General features: G+C 39.0%; 1 protein-coding gene across 1 annotated transcript in view; it reads right to left on the bottom strand.

Moving 5' to 3' along the window:
• The window catches only part of LOC127070480 (lachesin-like), a 143,772-nt gene extending 126,195 nt beyond the window's left edge, over positions 1-17,577 (bottom strand). The window contains exon 1 of the mRNA XM_051008524.1: positions 17,019-17,577. The gene's annotated coding sequence lies outside the window, so the exon portion shown is untranslated. The remainder of the gene's footprint in view (positions 1-17,018) is intronic.
• Positions 17,578-19,302: the final 1,725 nt, after the last annotated feature.

A 19,302-nucleotide genomic window follows, 5' to 3' on the forward strand; every position in this document is an offset into this window, starting at 1 on the left:
AGGAAAGTTGATCGATCGTACGTACGTGTCGACATTGTCGGTACTAATAAAGTACGATTGGATAAGATAGAAATATATATCGACAGTTGTCATAGGGTCGAAATTATATATCATAAATCGACTTTGATATCAAAGCTCTCTCGCACGCATTCGAGCAAGTTTTACGAACACCATGAAATCTTTATTCTCCGAGGAGTCTTTCCGATCGTCTTGGGTACAGTATCGTTTGTCTGACTTCTTAGAGTTTATGTTATGGTATAAAAGAAGGTATACTATTTTGAGACGTCGTAACGTTTTCGAAATTTACGTTAAATCATTGTTTAATAAAACGATACCGTAAATGGTCGTCGCATACCAAAGTTTTTGATGAATTATTAAATAGATACGTATTACTGAAAAAACTTGGTCAACGTTCTTATGACTTTTTTAACAAGCGCTTATGTTGGACATGGAGATAGATGTATAGAATATTCATCATCGGATATTCATATGTGATAAAGAAATTCGATACTCACACATATGTAGATACATATATTTCTAGGAATATCCATCGAACATCTAGTATCGTAAGAATATTCTTAGGTTTCCTTCCTCGTCTCTCATCCTTCATCTTTCCTCTCTGCTCCGGTTTCTTCGCGGTAGCAGCAGCATGATCTCCGAGAATAATATGCCGCTTACATTTTTCACCTAACCAGGCAGCCAGCCAGTCAGCCAGTCAGTTAGCCAGTCAGCCAACCAGCCACTCGGGCACATATGTATCTACAGACCACATTTTCACTGGGTTACGATCGATGCTCGATCGCAAAAAAATTCACTCGCGAGTCTTCTCTCTGGATGTTATCGGATATAACGAAACTGTATACTTACAGAACTTGATACCACAGAGAGCCGTCGAAACGACGGTGTAACCCTTTTAACTCCGAACTACGCGAAGAATTATGACGATCGGGAAAGGTAAATGTTTGGACGTCGCTTAAATAACATTGGCCGATCCAATTAAGTTTACCCTCAGCGCGCGAAGAAACTCCCATCCGATCGAATAAATTTCAACGGGAAATACACGATACCGGAGCAACGCTCATGGTTTATCTTCGCGATTATGCCACTCGTCCTCTTTCGTACTTTCGTTATTTATATTTTATCTAGCGAACGAACGAACGATCGAACGAACGAACGAACGAACGAACCAACGAACGAACGAACGAACGAAAGACCGATCGAAACTCACTCACTCCCTTTCTCTCTTTTTCTCTCTCTCTCTTTCTCGCTCTTCCGTTCGTTCATTCGAACTCGTCCACGTTTTAACCTTTATCGACGACATCAAATTCAACGAATTTCTTTTTCCTTCCTTTATCAAAGCTCCCTCGTCGATTCTTTCCGGTTGTAAATCAGCGTTCGCGGAAGAAAAAAATCAGAGAAACATTTCTCTCGACGGCATGTACCTACGTTCGGTAATGATCCTAACTGTTCTCAAAGGAGTCGATAGGAGGAGGAAGAAGGAAAGAAAAGAATGGGTTGAGTCTCGACAGGCAGATAGTAGGTAGGTAGGTCAACCGTTCCAGAGTAAGAAACGAATCCTCGATACCTACGCCTCTCCCTCTCTCACCCTTGCCCTTCTCTCAACTCACCCTCTCGAGCTACTTCGTGCCTCTAGGAGGAGCCCGGTTGTTACTACCTTCGACGAGTTTCAAGAAACGGAGCTCCCGCTTGAGTTACTGAGATTGCCGAAGTTCGACCCACCCTTGAAAGAGAAAGAGAGAGAACTCTCCCTACCTTCTCCTCTTCGACGTCTCGCGCCCCTCAAATTCGACTTTTCAATTTGATATTCGCGAATCGTGTCGACCCTTTCCGTGGCTCTCCTCTCATCCCTTCTTTGCTCTCCTTTGCTTCTTCTTCTTCTTCTTCTTCTTCTTCTACTCTTCTCCTTCTCAAATCTCTTCTCTCGAAGCCGATTACGCACACGTAGAAGAGGATCGCGGATATTACATGAAAGTTGAGTAGAGGAGAAAAAGAGAGAGAGAGAGAGAGAGAGAGAGAGAGAGAGAGATTGTCGAAACGGCGATCGTTAGAATGCCTCGTAGAAAGAAGTCGAAAGACGTGAGTGAAACATCCTTCGGGGATTGGAGAACCCTTCGAGATCTACCTTTTCCCCCTACCATCGAAGCTTCTTTTTATGGGCCCAAGTTTTTGAAGAATGTGCGAACGACGAAATTGAACGCGGCAGTTAAACGTTAAAGCGAACATTTCCGGCGGATATAAAGGGCATCTCTCAAACGCACGCACGATTCGTCTTTGTCATTCTACAGAGACTTTTAGGTAAGATCACGATCGGACGTCATGGAGGAAAACCCTACCTAGGGTCCTAAAGACTTTGAGAGTGTTCTTCCTTCGAAATAGAAAAGACCGATGGTAGGGGAAAGGGGGAAGGGGAAGGGGAAAGGGGGAATGGGGGAATGGGGGAGGAGGACGACGATATGCAATTTGGATCGTCGCTTATCCCAATTTACGATTCGGTTGGAACGGTTCGCCCGCGCGTTTGAAAAGTCGTTATCGAGGATCGAAGGGCAGCGAAAGGGCGGGTCGCGTGCCAGAAAAGAGTAAAAGCGAGTCCGCAACGATTGGGCTTGGCGGTGTGGCGGAGCAGCGAGGGTAAAACGGGACGGGATATTAAAATCGATGCAGGCAACAGATGTGCGTGGATAGCTTTACGATGTCGGAGCCAATAACGAAAATCATTAAATTAGCTTTAACCACGGGCTTGCGCAATCGCTATTAACGACCTGCTAATTTTATTATTTAGGATCTCTCGTAAAAATCACTGGGTCGTGTTGTTCCTCGTTGACTTGGAAAGAATTTCTTTTTGTACGATATATAATACGAGAAAAGAAGAATCCTCCGATTTCTCTTTCTCCTCTTTTCTTCTCTTCTCTTCTCTTCTCTGTTCTGTTCTACTCTACTCTTCTCTTCTCTTCTCTTATTGGTCGGTAAAACGATGGAGTTTGGATTAAAACTTGGTAAAGTTGAAATTCTACGAATACCAGACTTTCATAGTCGAATCAAAGAATAGAAATATTCGTGTCGTAGTAAGTTTGAAACCCCTTCTTTGTTTCCAAACCCTTTCTTGTATCTGCACAAAAAAGATCAAACATATCTATATACCTATATACATAAATATATACCTACTGCAAAAGATTTTCAGCAATTTCTTTATCCGTGACCTTAACGCGTGAAGTAGTATCCGATGGCTCTCGGAGTATAAAAGCGAGGATGAAAGCGAGCGTTTCATCGAGTGCACATCGAATATAGATTTCAGATATACACAGGGAAGGTAGCGAATAAGAAGAGTCAGGATTTTCCGATAAGTCTAGCCTTGTGTCTGCGAATAAAATAAAGAATAGGAAAGAGAAAAAGCGTAAGAGAACGTAAACAATGACTTAAATCACGGTTGTTCAGAGTTGTCCAGAATGAAAGAAAAAGAGAAAGAGAGAGAAAGAGAAAAAGAGAAAAGGAATCGACGAACGGCGTGTGTCGAAGGATACTCTTGGTGAACGTAGTGGAATGATGAGGTGTCGCAACGGAATAGAGAAGGAGGGCTTTCCGTTCTGCTATCCCATCTGATTCCGTAATCCATTCCGGATACCTACCGCTTCCACCTTCGATCCCTCTCCCACTTTTCAAGTCTGTGGAAAGAGGAGGTAGGTAGCTGCTACTCGAGCTTCTTTTTATTCTTTTCTTCCCTTCTCTCTCTCTCTCTCTCTCTCTCTCTGTCTCTCTTTCTTTTTCTTCAAGCATTCCATCTACGTAGCGACGACATAGGACGTAGGAAAAGCGAGCGTAGACAAGAGCGAAGACGAGACAGAACGGGGGACATCAGTCTCCTCTGTCTTCGCTCCGTCGAGAGAGAGGACTGCAGATTCCCCGAAGAAATTCCTTCCTCGATTCGTCCTCGCGCCCAATACAAATACTATCCTCGTACGACACACCGCTTTTCCTTCGGGGCGCGTCGCTAACGTGGAATCTTCGAAATTCAAATATCCTTGCAAAAGAGAGAGAAAGAGAGCGGGAAGGATATAGGGAAGGCGATCGGAAAAATCGTGATATCGCTCCTACTAATGTCTTTTCTTGATCGAGAATGTATACAATGGTCTCGAGATTTTCCAAGTTTTGCTTTTAAACCGATTACGTGTGCCTAACTTGATGAAAATCTTCAAATCGCGAGACTTTATAATTTTTCTTTTCGTCCTCTCTTGCCAATCCGGTCATCGAATTTCCAAGGGAAAATAAATAATAAAAAAAAAAAAGAAATAAATAAATAAATAAATAAACAGCTGATGTTTTATTCAGACGCGGAAAAGCGTAATAAGATGAGAGAAATAGGGATGAAGGGGAAACAGGGAGACTGTAACGGAGCAAAGGAAGGAGAGTTGCATCGGCAAGAGGTTCTTGAAGACGCAGAGGACCGAGAAGGTGGTCGAAGGAGGGAGAGAGGGAGGGAAAGAGGCAGGAGGACTGTGCTTGGTCGGTCCGGAAGGTACTCCGACTCGCATTCCAAGCAGACTCACTGAACCGGGTTCATTATTTTCTCGTTATAAGTTTCTACAACTCCGGCTTGTTGTCGTAACGCTGTTAACGCGAACGCGTCGCGAATTGTTAAAGCGACGAACGATCGACGTACATATCCCGACGACTTCCTTGTCACGCACCCATCCACCCCCACCAACCCTAACCGAATGTCTCGTCTATCTTTTTCTCTTTCTTTACTATTCTTTTATCTTTTCTTTCGTGCTTATTGATAAACGAACGAACGAAATTTGTCGCGATACAATTGTCTCGTTGTTTCACAGGCATTATAAATTCTTCTAACACCATGAAATAATCTAAGAAAAATAATATATATATATATATATAAATAAAACGTTGTGTTGTATTCCCAAGAATTCATTTATGTATATCATACATCATACGTTGCGTCCCCCTAGAATTTTGATAAAGTCCTTGTCGAAACTTTCGTCGAAATTTGATCCTTGATAACATAAAGCTCTTGGACGGAGAGAACAATCCCTTCGTTAGAACGAATACATATATTCGATCGCATTCCATAGGAAACATTTATAGCTCGGCTTTTACGATTTCTGATCGATTTATATATATGCCCTCTCATATCCATGAACGTTATGTCTCGTACAATGCGTAAGCTGAGCGATACCTGTCGATCGTGGACAACACAGAGGGAAGGGCAATTAGCACATGGGAGCCGAGATTAACGTAGGAAAATTTTCGAACTAATCGCACGCACCTGCAGGGCTTAGAACGAGGAGGGTCTATCCCTTTCTCTCTTCCTCTCTATCTGCATCACTCTCAACGAAGAGGGTGGGAATTAACGAACGATCGAACGAACGAACGAACGAACCAACGAACAAAGGCAACGAACGAACGTGAACGCGAGAGAGGCCGGCTGTGCCTGCCATAATTAGTACATTCGTTGCTACGAATTCGAAGCAGAATCAATTTGACAAACCGCGGCTTGCCAATCGTGCATTGCGAGAGAATCTAACCGGTCGTCGGACGTCAAGAGCAAAGAGCAATTATCAACGGAGTACCCTCTTCTATGCCAGCACAACTATCGCAATATTATGATGTGTCGGATTACATGTATATACCTACGTGTATATACACACATATGTATATATAAACGTATTCGTTAATATTACATGCATACAACTCGCTTAAATGAACGATGCGTGTATTTACATGTTCCGTGGATCTTTGCATATATGTGTATATTCCGCGGGCTTTCGAAACACTTAGTGATGAGGCCAGACCGACCACCAAACGTAACGAGCTTCACATTTACTCGGATATATTAGTGTACCTTGATTGTATCTTTGAAACTCAGGACTAAGAGTTAGAACGGTAATATATTTGGTTTTTTTGTCCTTTCCTTCGTAACAAATAAACGTTCGACGAATATGAATAAAAATACATAGATACGCGCATACAATTTGAATTTAAACATGTGTACATAATAAAGTATTTATCTACTTGTTAACTTAAATAATCCATACAGCGTTCAATTAACGTTACCATTGGTTCAGGTAGTATAGTCATTAAAACATTTAATTATACACCCTCTCTCACTCTCGACGAGACAGGACGATGAATCGTACCTACTGAAAATTAACGCTGTTATTGTTCATCGGAGAAAATTACTCGCACAATTATACGAATCGGACAAATTGCCGTGCCCTCTTCCTCTGCCACGAGAGATCATGAGAAGATAACTCCCGTTGCGATTCTCATCGTCTGTGCTTCGCTTTTTATGGACTTCGGTAATAAAGGTTATAAGCGCTGTTTCCACTGTGCCACCCCTTTTATGACTTAATCTTCGGCCAAGAACGCTGTTACGTGCTACTGGCTACTACTTGCGAGATACCCTACACAAGTATATATCTTACGTGTACGAGGATTTATACACCTTCGATGTCTATGGTTTAAACTTGTTAACGACAGATATTACCGTTTGAAGAGATCGATCGTTCCTTCGGTGGATAGTTTTTTTTTTATTTCCATTTAATATATCGCAATTAAATACGATTGAAATTAAAAATGAATTGTATTAATTTTTAATTCACGATCTTACGATTCACCAATTTTAACGAAAAACTAATATCTTGTATGATAAATATTCTATATTAGTTGGAAGAAACTTCCGGTCGAAATCCGAAGAAAATTTCTAATACTTGATATAGATATGGGCAAAGCAACCTCTAATATACGACGGAACCTCATTTGGAGACTCATACGTTATGCAATATTCGGAAAGGACCTTTAAGGACGAGTTTCTGGCTTAACGGAACTTTGCTTCCTATTACTCCGGGCTACAGTTCAGAAAGGGGTTAATGCTGTTCTACGAAACGTACTAACGTAAAACCGCAGTTCGCGGAGATACGCGAATGACTCGCACGCTAATGTCCGAACGCTTTAAGCTCGAAATGATCTTTGAATTTTGATGATCAATGAGAAACCAAAATTCATTTTCACATTTTTCCTTCTTCACGTATGTCGTGCTATACGATCCTGTTATCAGAACTGTTATCAAAAATTTTTCTCGAAAAACAAGTCTCAAATTTTTCTCGATCGATAAAAAGTAAGATTCGTTTTCACAATTTTCTATCTTCATAAATATTTCGATTAAGACTATGCATTCTCTTATCAGGGCCGTTAAAGATTTCAAAGATTTAGAATTGAAAGTGAACATTCAAATTACCAATTTTTTATTTAAAAATCTCGGATTCCCTCGAAGAAACGGTATGTCGCTAGGCACCTCTGCCACCATACCGGAAGAATGAGCGAGTTAATTCTCGATGTGAAGCAATTTAAGTTTTGTAACAAGCGCGGCACGCAGTCGGTAGGAGAAAGAGAGAAAAGGGCGAGAGAGACAGAGACAGAGAGACAGAGAGAGAGAGAGAGAGACAGAGAGAAAGAGAGAGAGGGAGAGGGAGAGAGAGAGAGAAAGAGAGAGAATGCAAAGAGAACGAGAAAGCGGATGAATTGACCGTGGCACAAGGCGCAACTTCTCTCATGAATTAATTTCAGGATGGAATCGCTTATATACTACATTAACTTTTAATTTGCTAAACGCCTCGCCTCCGACCGCGCCAGCTTGCACGGTATTTATATATTAACTTACGCCTCCTTCCTCAACCTCTCATATTTCCCTTTCTCTCTCTTTATCTCTCTCTCTCTTTTTATTTTTCTTTCCGAGTTACATTAACAAATAGCCAAGAAACCATGATTGCCACCGTCGGTAGTCTCTTTTCGAAATTTTTCTTCGTCTATGTGTCGTCGTCCTATTTATGTAACTTGGGATAGATCGTACGCTAACCTTTTATTGTTAAATAAATAAGTACCCTTAGTTTCAAATTAATTTTACAGGAACGTTGCTTCGTCCTCTGGTTCGTAATTTAAAATTTTTACGGATATTCTTTTTTATCAGAGGTGATCGAACCTTTTGCAGCTCTAATTACGTTTACCATAAATTATTAACATGCGAGAGAGTTACGAAAATTAAAATACATACATCAAGAATGAATAATACGAACCTAAATCGTTTGTGTAATGGCTACAAGTTAAATATTTTGTATTACGATTGCTACGAATTTACGATTAACTTAAAGAAGAAGGATATTAAAATTTATTCACGAAGAAATCGGAATTCTTAAATGTTACGATAACACACCGGTTGGAATCTCTAGCGCGTCGCTAGGATTTTCCGATTTGACGCTACTTTCGCATTCCATGAGTGCAGTCGATATCACGAAAAGGGTCGACGATACGAAGTAAGGAGAGGAAGAGACCCATCTCTCTGTAATAAAATCACTTGTTGGATTTCCGGCGATTCCGTAGCCGAGCTTCTGATTTACGTCTTCCGTTCTAACATTCTCTCTCTCTCTCTCTCCCCTCCCCCCTTCTTTCTCCTACTCTCAAGACGTGAGAAATCCTTCCCCGTTACTCGGCAACTTTGCTATCCCTTTTCTTCTTCTTCCTTTTTTTGCTTCTTATCTTATTTTTCTTCTTATTTCTATCGAATTCTTTCGAGCTTCCGTAAATTGCCTATCGATATTCAATACACGTACGGAATTATCTTCTCCTTCGAACGGATTTACTCACCGAGAATTGTCGGCATTTCTCGCATGATACGAATGACCATTAATGGAAAATACGATAAACAAAAGAAGAAGAAGAAGAAGAAGAAGAAGAAGTAGAAAAAGGAAAAAACCAGCAACGTCGAAGTAAAATTTAGAGTATCTAATATTCTTACTGTAAATTAACGAATCTCTCACTCTCTCTCTCTCTCTCTCTCTCTCTCTCTCTATCTCTCCGATCATAATCCTCGTCGAATCTACATTGTACAAGTTCAACGCACGTAATCTCGGCCTTTCCCGCTTGCACGGATATAATTAACTCGGTCCTGCTGTAATTCAACCCTCTTAATCCTTTTTTAAATAACGCGTTATATCTACGTTCCGCCTTTTCTTCCACCCTTCCCCGTTATCGAACACCGGACCCGGACGTTAAGCTGGGAAAGTGAGAGAGTCTGCTGAAGGTGGATGCAGAATTAAAACAATTACCGGTTCACGGAATGAAAAAAAAAAAGTGAAAGTTATATAAGCGCCTCTTCTCGTTCTTTTTTCTTTCTTTTTTTTTTAACACCTTCTTTCTCATTTTCCTTTTTTCCTTTCGATTATTCGCCTAATTGTTACAGTTATTGTTATGTACAACGTTATCGTCCTATAATACATGGAATTCAATCGAAAAAATTTCGAGTATGTTATCGAAGAAGTATGTAAAGTACCGGAAGAACAACCATCCTCGCACGGTACGTCTTCAAGCAACGTGATCTATACGTACAAACAGCTTTGGTTGCCCTCCAACAAATTGCTATCCCTTTCCGCGCACCCTAAGTCCCGAGGGCTGATAGTGGCAGGGGGTGGAACCGTCGGAGGTCGCTTAGCACGCAATATAACCAGCCGCAATAGCATAACCATGATATATTTGCACAATTTGGAGTAATTCCGTTAAAACAGAATAATGTCGGCCCGAGAATGTTGCATCGTTGATGACGATAAAGCAAGAGGAAAAGATAAAAAATAAAACGTAGAATGCTACTTTAAACTCGCCATTTTCTCCTTGTGGACGCGCTCATATGTTTCATGAGATTTTAAAAAACAAAAAATGAAATGAAGCTAAAAACAAATATGTTTACGTTTTCTCAGTGGCTTAAATTTTACCGAAGCTTTAAATCGAGTTAATTAGGCAAGTTTAAGAGCTATACCAGGTATAGTGCAAATATAGAAAATAACATTAACGTTTATTTCGTTCTCTCGCAAGTGGAAATACATAGTTGAAGGACGGCGTCACTTTGCTCACCTTTCGTCCTTCCCTACTCCTACCAACGGCCATTAGTAACACTCGTACAAAGCCTGTCGTCGTCGTCGCCGTCGGTAGTCCAACGGCGACTACTCTGGACAGCCGGCTTTGTACATTGAAAGCCATAAGTGGCAGCAACGGCGATACTGTCGCTAACATCTACTGACTGTTAACGGATAAGTGGTCGCAAAGGACACAAGGTTCACAGTTTTGTGGGTCACTGTTACAGAAATTAAATAGGTCAAGGGAATTCCTAAAACTAAGAAAATTTAGACAGATCTAATTCTAATCTTCTCGAAACAAAAAAATATGAACGATAACGCGAACAACTGTATTAAACGAGTAAATGTTATTTCTCGAACATCAGAAAGACAAAAATCAGTGATTATCTTGGAAATTATCTCGCGAAACAAGATTCAGCAAGATCTCAAAAGGGAGTTTAGAAACTGTAAGAGCAAGAAGGAAGCCGAAACAATACTTGGTAAATCTCACTTGTTACACCAAGCGTATGCTTCTAAGTCAGCGAAACCAACGTTCCCGGGCATCGTTTAACCTACAGACACGAACGTGTCTAAGATTAAGCGCTGTGCGACTGATTAGTGACCCCTGTGTACTCGTTACACGCTGTCGAGGAAACGAAGGCATTAGTCAAGGGAACATTCTTCTTCTTCTTCTTCTTTTTCTACTTGAATTCTGCTAACAAATCAAGCTTATCAAGATTTCGTTATCTACCAGTTTATATCAACATTAGCTAACAACAATTTCAATGAAATTCGTTTAATGGGTCAATTTAAAAATAATTCACCTTACATACTATTTCTTACTGAAACGAAAAAAATATTTAAGGAAAGACCATAAAGGAAGATCTAAAAGTACGATAGAAACACGTTTCTATAGATTGGTATAACCATTCGAGACCACTAAGAACGATCTACCGTTTGCCTTGTGACCATAAAGAGACCATGAGATTACTGATCTTATCATAGTTTCAGTCTTTCACTGACAATGAGAATGAACGAAAGGACGATAGCTCGAGCCACGTTATACCATCTTGAAACGAGACCTGGACACACCTTTTGCCGGTGTTTAACCGAGCGTCTTGGTGATTGCTTTTTGGTCACTATCAGATCGCTATATTTTTCTATATCGAATTAACACGATTTACGTTTCTACTGGTATCTGATTAATAGGAAAAACGACTATTTCGATAAAAAAAAAAAGAAAGAAAAGAAAAAGGTAAGAAAAAAGCTTGCAAGATACGAAGAAAAGTCAAAATTCTGAAAAGAAGTTGACGGGAGAAGGTTGAGGTAAGATGGAATTTGAGGTAAGAAGAGTAGGTGGAATCGGAGTGTGCCGATTTTCTTCCGAGTGCATCCGAAACTCAACGGACGGCGTGCATTTGCTTCGCAAACGCCACGGCAACGTGCCTTCCCACGTGCCACCTTCACTAATACAAGTGTATCCTTGCACGACTACAAGCAAGGCTCGTGGTGGCACGCTGTAATAATACGTAATATCTTTACTGTTTTAGGCAGCCGCTCGCGTTATTCGGATGCCGGGCGTGCCTCGGAAGTTTAATTTCGAATCGTATTATATCCGGTACGCGAGCTACAGGCACGAACACGCCATAGGAGGAGGAGGAGGATGAGGAGGAGGAAAAGGAAGAGGAGAAGAGGGAGGGGGAGAAGAGAAAGAGAAGAAGAGGGCGGTGGATTTGCAGTTGGCCAGTCAGCCAAGCGAGAGCAGCAGCCAGACTCGGATAACCCTGAGCCAAAGTGAGAAGAGAAGAGAGAAGGAGATAGATGTTGGGGAGGAGGATAGGGGGAACAAAAAGGAGGTAGATGAGAGAGACAGAGAGAAAAAGGGAGAGAGAGAGAGAGAGAGAGAGAGAGGAAGGAGCTTCGAGCAAAGCAAGCCAACCAACAGAGCATGGACAGACACCGTGAGAAGAGAAGATGGCGAGAGAGAGAGAAAGAGAGAGGGGGGAGGAAGAGGGAAAGAAAGAGAAGGAAAGAGGATGAGTGGAAGAGAGAAAGAGGATCGGAGAACGCTTGGAACTAGGCTCTCCACCGAGCTACCACCGTCTTGCGTAAGCGGCTTAAGGTCATCTTAAGCAGCCTCCGAATAAGTAGAGAGGAACGATCCTACGCTTGCTTCGTCGAGACATCGATTTCTCGCTTGGATGTATTTGTATTCCTATCTACATAAAGAATATCAAAGATATAAATAATCGGATATGTTAAAAAGAAAAAAGAAATGAAAAGAAAAGAAACGAAAGAATGTAATGGTTAGTTCGCATATCGAAAGATTAGCTTTCTCGAGCGAAATAAGATATTTATCGACGTAACATCCAAAAGTCGAGTTTAGTCTTGTTAGCTTTTGACGAACGGCTCCTTCGTCCTTGTCCTCGACTACTTAATTAATTTTAGTCCTGTGGGTAATAGAAACTGATGCGAATCGTGGTTCTTCTGTACATCTCGTTTTGAGGGGCCTGCCCATAAATTTGCAGTAAGAACTTCATGTGCGAGCGACAACGTAAATTCCACTCCCGACCCCCACCCCACCTCAATTCTCTCCTACAAAATTGCGAATTTCGCAATGCAAACTGCCGACTTTCCTGCTAATGCACATTCCTACGTAACCCGTCGAGAAGCGTGATGTACAAGAATCTACAATTGAACATTTGCATATTCTCGCTCGCGACGAAAAGCCAAAAGGGTTAACGTAGACGTCTATCTATAACCTTAAAATATTTCGACTTTCTACATATGTACGTATTACAAGGGAGACTTCAACCTATTGCCCGATAAATTGGAACAAATTTGTACGATAAATATTCTCTTTTTTCAATCTTTTTATATAATAGATTCCATTGCTCGACCATTAACTCTTCTGTCGTTTGACAAAAAGTCTATTATGCGATTTACGAGCGTTCTTAACTGTTAAACCCAACATACGTACGTACATACGTATATACATACATACGTATATATACGTGTATATACTCATATACGTATCGTGAACGCGCGAAGGTAGATGCCTGGAAATTATTTACACGCCCGACACCGCACAATAGCGTACCCAATATCGGGTCAAAGTACATTAACGCCTCTCTCGTTTAAAGGGACCCAGTCGAATCGATATCGCGAGGAAGAGTGAAACGCTCGCGTGCTAAACTTTTGTAAATCCGATGCCGGGAATCATCCAATTTGCTCGCGACGAGAATTAAGAAGCCGTTAAACTCGATAGAAAGTCAAGCGTGATATAGCTCGGAGCGGAAAGAAACCAGAAAAAAATGGGGATCGAAGGATGATGATGAAAAAGAAAAAAAGACAAAGAAAAAAAGGAAAAGTCTATGACAAATGAGAGCATTTTCGTGTTATCTCCAGCGAGTTAATTCGATTTAACGCGAAACCACGGTTTTAAACTCGGCATAAATCGTCTCGTGTAACATTCGTCCGACGAATAAGTTTAAAAAGAAGATAACACGTGCTACTTAAACTGTATAAGAACATTTATTAAATTGACGATGTGACCCGAAATTCTGATCGAGATTCTCTTTCCTTTCACAATTGTTCCAAATCGTTGATGTATGTGTCTATGTGTGTGCATATATCACGAACATGATAATAGCTAATATATATGTATCGATGGATTTAACGCCGACGTTAGCACGAACCAACGGTAGGATTTGCTGATTCAACGATACATCTTATATTTCCCAAGTGACCGAAGACGAAGATAAAACAAAATCGGAGATAGATATCTGTAAAATAGTCAGAGAAGTCTAGTAATCGTTGAGCATTCATAAAACGGAAACGATCGACGGAAACTTCCTCCAATTGCATATGTATGCCTTTGACAAAGTATATTCCTATATTTACATCGAACAAAATGAGTTAGCGTTGTACACGGTAATTACTTTATGTCAAATAAAATTGTATGTCATTCCGTCGGTAAATTAAATTGAAACCACCTCTGGTACAATCCGTAAGCCAGCCCTACGGCAACTACACAACAGTAATGATTAAATACGAATTAATGTCCGTATTTTTGGAATTATAATGAAAATTCAGGAAGCACGTGAAGAGTGGCCAGTTTACGTGGAGTTTACGATTCATCCCTCTATCTCGGAAATATTGAAAAGATAAACGAATCACTTCGTTCGACAAAAGAAACAAACAGAACAAAAAGCATACACATTTTTATTTCTACCGAAATTGAAATCTCGCAAAAAGATAAAGCCAAGCCAGTCGAAGTTTATTGGATACGCCGTTGGTCCGTCAAAGAGAAGCAAGTACCGTAAAATAACGAAATTAAATATCTCGACTGCCTTGATTCAACAACGAGCGATAAATTCTCAAGTAAACGCGATACTATGTTCCGAAAAAAAAAGAGAGAGAGAGAGAAAGAAAATAAATCGTTACTCGCTTACAACTCGCATCGATTATCGTTGAAATAAAGAGAAGAAGAAAGAGAGTAATAAGAGAAGAAGATAAAACGTTTCCGAACGATTCGCTCTTCTAATTTCCGTGTACTCTGGAAACCGAGAGAGAGTTACAGGACTCATCGGTATAGAGTTGTACTCATGGATTCATGGATTTCGGATACGGTGAAGGGCAAATGGCCGTTACCAAAGTATAAGAACTTCTCTCGAGACGTAGAAAAGCTCAAAGCGCCGGAACAGCGAGGTAAGTGTAGTTTCCGGTACCATTACCGGTCCGAGTGGGAGTACCGTTAGAACCGTCCGTACATTTCTTCTTCTCCATGGAATCGTGACGAGTTCTCTCCTGGTAACCCGTAAAAATCTCGTCGGCGAATTGCAAGGAAAGCTCGATGGTTGCTTTCCGTTGAATGTTGAGTCCGTTTATTGAAAGACCAGCTGAATCGAAAAGTCGACGCTCTTTCTCAATAGGAATAAATTTAATTCTTTTTTCTTTCTCTCTCTCTCTCTCTCTATCTATCTATCTAACTTCTTCTTCTTCTGTTCCTGCTTTTCTTCTATCGAAGGAATCGAGCAAAGTACAAAGAACGACGTCCCAGAGCTTTTTTCATGAGAATCGAATACAAGAAAACACTTTGATGGGACAACAAAAGCTAAACAAAGTCTCAATTCCCATCCCACGTTCCGATCTTCCTTTCCACAACACGTAGCTCATTTTTATTTAGCCTCTCTAATAAAAGCAACGGGCCTGCTCTAATTTCGTTTGAAGCCGTTCGTTCGCCACGCGCCACTTTGTCCGCCCACAAATCACCTTTTCCCCGTTATTCGGGTTCAGCGAAAGGCGTTTACCAACACAATAGAGAACGCGTACTTTTACCCTTCAAATAAATCATCCCTTTAAAAGAACACAATTAAAAACAATTAGTAACGATCGTATGAAAAGAAAAATCGTTCTCGAAAAAGCCAGACGAAAAAAAAATATTCAAATCGTTCACGAGCTAAGTTCGCGCGCGAAAATTCAAATTTACGCGAGACATTAATGTGCGAGGAGACTTGCTAATGCCGCTGAGTTTCGTTTCGAGTTTGCTACCGACGACGATGAGCAAAAGAGAGACTCGAAAAGCGGGTTTGCATACCTCGACCGCACGTGTTCCGCGAAAGTTGAGAGTACGACGGCTACATCGCAGGAAATACATCGTAGGAGAGAGAGACAAAGAGAGAAAGAGAAGGGAAGGGAAGAGATCAGGCGGCGCCCTTTTGCGAAAGAGCGCCGAGCCCTAAGTGGTTATGAGTTGGCTCGCGTGGCCGGTGGCTTTTGATTTCGGTACACACGACGAAAGGGAGAGCCCGTGGTCCACTTCAAAGACGCGGTTCAGAGGCCATTAGCCGTAATGTATATGACTATCTATCTTTCAGCCACCTAACCCCCCACTTTTACTACCACCACTACTCAACACTCACGACAAATTTATTCTCTCTTACTCTTTCAACGAAAATGCGTAAAACCCAAACAGATTAGAATAGGCCGATTTTCATTCTAATTTACGTCGTATAAAGCTCAACCACAGAACGCATGCATTATGATATAAGACTTATTGTTAGTTTGATTTAATTAATAATACGAAGGAGTCTTAAAGTTTCGGGAAAGTCTTTGAAAACGCGAAATAACGTTCTCTATTTAATAGTAGAGGAGTGCTATCTCTCAACAAATCTACTTCTCATCCCTCGGAAATGTTCCTACTCCAGCTTAATTGCTTAGGTGATCATTGAATAACACATGCGTCCTGTCGTACAGCAGCTACCGGTAATACGTCCGAGAAATATATGAGGCATAGAGACGACACACAAATTTCCTCTTGTCGATGAAACGACGATGACACGATGGACGACTATTGTTTCGTAGCTATATTTAATGAACAACGCTTTGTAACCCTCTTGCAACTAACGCATACATATATTTAATTCTCTGTCCCTTTTGAAGAAGATTTATTTGTTGTTTTTCATCCATCTATGCCATGGCAATTTGAAAAATTTATACGTACATATAGGTTATGTCAAATGTTATTTTGTTGTGATCGATCGAACGAATAAAAAATTGATTTTAAGTTTTCCAATTAAAAGTTTGGAATGATAATTTATGTGTGATAAATTTATAATTAAAAACAATTCACGTAACAATGATCAAAAAATGTCGAACGATCCCTTTTAATAAGTGGCTATCCTAATTAAAGAGCAAGATCATGATCTATCGTTTGTTTTCCGTTGCCATTATTTTCTTGCTCATTTTTTGATACATCTATATCGATACGTCGATGCAGATCGCGATTAAATAGTCTAATCGTAAGTACGAAACAATGCATATCACGTAAACCACACGTTTTTTGACGAAATCACGTAAATGAAAGTCCGATTTCACAATTAATATCGCGAACAAAAGAAGAGTTAATTAATAGCACTAAAATTAAATGACTTGAACCAATGAAACAAAAAGATCTCAATCGAAGTTATTAAGAATAAACACGTACAATAGATATAGACAATTAAAAATAAATCACTCGCGAGTAAATCCACAGGAATAATAAATTATAAATGATTAAATAAAATTTATAAAATATATATAATGTAAATGAAAAACCAAACGAACCAGAATTAAAGAAGCAGGAACAGGTCTGAATACGACTGGAAGGCTGCTTACACGAACGAAAACTGCATAGAGATGAATTAGGAAGGTCGTCCTCCTCTTGTTCGTCCTTTGATTGTTTACATATTGTTGGCATTTCCTAGAAAGCTAATACAAATACACACACGCATATATATATAGATATATCTGTAATAGAATATTATCATCAATAAAAAACATAATATCTAACCTGAAAAGCGTAAATAAAAATAAATGAAAATAAATAAGAACAAAAAATAATAAAGAAATTAGAATTTATCAGTGCGTTTCTCTAAGAAATTATTTCAGAATTTTATTATATATAATCTACTTATCTATCGAAATATAATTAACAATATAAAATTTAAGATACATTAATGTTTAGTTAGAATTAAATAGAAAAGATTTTGGAAACGCACTGAAACATGCAGCCATTCGCCCGGTAGTACTTGCATAGTATTATCAAAAATAATACTATCAGAATGATGGTAATCGGATAATTCACAATTAGATTTTGATATAACGCAAGTAATACCGACCCAGATCCCACCACTTGGAGGTTGCTGCATATGGGGATCCACGGGCTAAAATAACATACTAATTAATCGCGTTTAATGAAAATCTTCTATCGACCCGATCGTAGTCAATCGAAGATTCATCAACCGCGATTTTGCCCTATCCTACCCGGGAAAAAAGCTTGGATTCTTTACTAATGATCTTAAAAATATCTTTACACGATCTCGATATAATTAATTCACGTAATATGATATACATATAATTTGTATATCACGGAAATATACAAAGTACATATATTTTATAATCACTACTATGTTACATTTATAATTAATATATTATGTTATTGATAAATTTAAAGATGAAGATTTAAAAGTTAAATAATGTAATTGCGAAAATTATGAAACAAAAATATGTTAATTCATAAATAATTGCCATCTTATAAATAATGTCATTCATTCATGAATTAATTGAATATATATCCAAGCTTTTTTAAACTATTTTAATTACTAAGCGGCAGATAATTAACCCATCATTTTTGTCTTAAATTAGCCTTAAAAATAAGCGAACCTTGAAACTAGAATCCATAACAGTACAATTAAAAAACGTGCAAAAGCATGAAGCATAAAAGCGTGAAGCGTAAAAAATCAAGCATGAAGTCCCAACATGCATCATTTGCCATGCCTTATGAATTAACATGCAATAGAATTATGACATTTTGAAAAAATAATTACTTACTAATACTTAACCAGTTTCTAAAATAATGCATAATTTAAAATTATTATGAGTTAGTTATATATAATTTTAGTATTTAGTATAATTTATATTATTCTTTTGCAATACCAATTTATTCATTGTCGAATACTTAAAAAATTAAAAAAGGTGTATATATAATAAATAAAAACGAACAAAATGAAACAACAAAAGTACGCAATTTTATTTTACATGTCTGTCGACATTATTAATATAAAAAACAAACCACAAATAAGTTCTAGGCAACGATAGAGTGTAAACCTAAAACACACATTTTCATTAATTAAACATTTCATTAATAAACACCTTCAAAATCTTTGGTAAATCTTACAAATATTTAAAATTATATTTTTTAAAGTAGATAATTATATTTAAAATTTTTTATATATAAATGCTTTCCTTCAAAAATGCATGCACATCGTTTATATAGCAGCCAATTTAGGCGCTCTATTACGTGAATTACGTGTAAATCGTAAAGAACTAATATTAATGAATCCAACGATGTTCACCTGTAACAAAAAGAAAATATATTAATCATACAATCAATATGCAAAAGTATGAAATATAATAGCACGTCCATTCGACGTGCCAATATGTAGAAGCACTTTTTTCCTATATATTTTTATGAATCCCTGTCACGTTGTAAAAAAATTTAAACGCGTGACTGGTCCATCATCTCCACCTGTAAAAGTTATTACTGACGAGCAAAATGACAACGTGGTAAAAAAAAATATGATAAGACTACGAGCCATTATCAGAGAAACATATTATGATCCTCTGAAAAAATGACTCGTCGTCGATAGTTGCCCTCTTGAGCCACAATATTGTGGGGGCCTCTTCGGCATATAGCCTCTTCTTTGCTTCGTGCCTTAACAATTGCTACAGAGCATTCCCTAACGAGAACTACAAAGAAAAAAAAATTAAAAATAAAAGCTTATTATACATTTTATAAACTATCCTAGTCTGTGAACGATCAATGGATCGGAAGAATCCATCAATCGTA

The sequence above is a fragment of the Vespula vulgaris genome, chromosome 18, assembly GCF_905475345.1.
Source record: "Vespula vulgaris chromosome 18, iyVesVulg1.1, whole genome shotgun sequence".
NCBI classification, from domain to species: domain Eukaryota; kingdom Metazoa; phylum Arthropoda; class Insecta; order Hymenoptera; family Vespidae; genus Vespula; species Vespula vulgaris.